Here is a 1,860-nt window from a genome sequence, read left to right as displayed (position 1 = left end):
GCCCCTACAGTACTCCTACTCGTTTCTGCTCGCATTGCCATCGCAGTCGGTATTCTGTGGTGCTATGTTTACGATGCGCAGCCCATCACAAATGGTTCACTATTATATAACGTATATGATGCACAGCCCATCACAAATGGTTCACCGTTAAGAAGATTAGCTAATCGTCGTACGAGTGTCGGACAGGATTACGAAACATCGGACCGTCCTAACATCATCGTACACGACAACTATCGCACACGCTATCCTGTGGTGCAATGTTTACGATGCATACTTCATCAGAAATAGTTCATGGTTGCGAATCGTGTACGATAAGGCAACTAACACAAACGTTTAGTTTGCCCGCACCATTTTTGATATTGTCTGACATCGGACACGGTTTGCAAACGGCAACTGTGTGCATGCTTGCACATGTTTCCTCTCTGTGAACCGTCTCGGATTATGGTGCATATCACGAACGTTTGTGTTTTACCAACCGTGTGTGCCGTAACAACCTGGAGAGCATAATTTCACCCTAATTTAATTGCTGCTTTTCCAAATTGTACCGGATTTGGATTTGAATTTGAATGTATGCTACAACTTTATTCATATCCATCAAGTTCAAACAACTAATGCATTATTCGATTCATAGGTACATATGTTCAAGAATTACATCAGAACCAAATAAAGAATGATGAACCACAATTCTATACTTTTAATATTAAAGACGGTATAGAAAGAGGCGAAATATATTCTGGTTGCTGAACAAGATGAAGCGGAATGCCCATATTGTGTCGTCCTCCATGTAGAAGGCACGCACGACTCTAGTCCAACCCCTAGTGATGGCCGACCGCCCATCCTTCATGGTCTTCATGAAAACATCTAGATAATCATCGTGTTCTGGTAGAAATACTTTAACCTTTGCATGCCCACCAATCATGTAGTTTGAGAGGTAATCTTGAGTAAACTGCTTTGGCAACCACTACAAAGGAAAAAGATTCAGACATTGTCATCTAACACAACTCATTATGTGCAATAAAAAGAAGGCTGCAGAGTTCTTACTTACCATCCTCCAGTTCGCTGTTGTCTTGGATAAAGTGTAAACAAATAGTTTAATTGCCATCTTCGGACCCATTTTACTAAAAATCTTTATCAGCTTCCTCACTTGATGTTGGTTCATCGATATCTCATTACCCCATATGCAGAAAGGGTCGAAGCACAGATCTTTACCAATGCCATATGTACCTAAAAGCACCAAGTTAATATTAGAAGCTAAACAGCAATTGCACAATGATGTAGCACAACACTCTTTTATAATATGTCTATATACATCTGTATGTGGTAGTCCATTTGAAATCTCTAAAAAGAAAAATATTTAGGAACAGAGGGAGTATCTTATAACATCCAATATACTCACATATTAGATGAATTAACATCTTATATTATGGGCAGGAAGGAGTTTAGTGCATTCTTACAAATTATCGGCTGATTAACTACTGCTGTATCTAGGGGTTACAGTTAGTTTGAGCCAGTTAGGGCTCAAATAGCCCTAAAGTATATCTAAACATGAGGGGTAGTTTGAGCTAGTTGCATCTATAACCCACCCAAAAAAACTATCCAACCCAACAGGTGCTAATTGGTGCTAGTTCTCCTAGTGCATTTATTGTCAATCTAACCCTGCCATCCAAACAACTCTTCGGATGGAGTTAGTTCAGGGTTAGTAATGAGATAGAAAGTAACTCTTACCTCTAGCTAAGTTGAGTACCCAAACAGGGTTGTGTTGTTGTTGTTGTTGCTGTTGCTGCTGCTGTTGCTGCTGTTGTTGCTGTTGCTGTTGTTGATGTTGCTGTTGCTGATGTTGCTGTTGCTGTTGTTGCTGTT

The sequence above is a fragment of the Triticum urartu genome, chromosome 7A (genome assembly GCF_056163025.1).
Source record: "Triticum urartu cultivar PI428250 chromosome 7A, HENAU_Tu73, whole genome shotgun sequence".
In the NCBI taxonomy this organism is placed as follows: domain Eukaryota; kingdom Viridiplantae; phylum Streptophyta; class Magnoliopsida; order Poales; family Poaceae; genus Triticum; species Triticum urartu.
Note: the sequence above shows the minus strand (reverse complement) of the source record.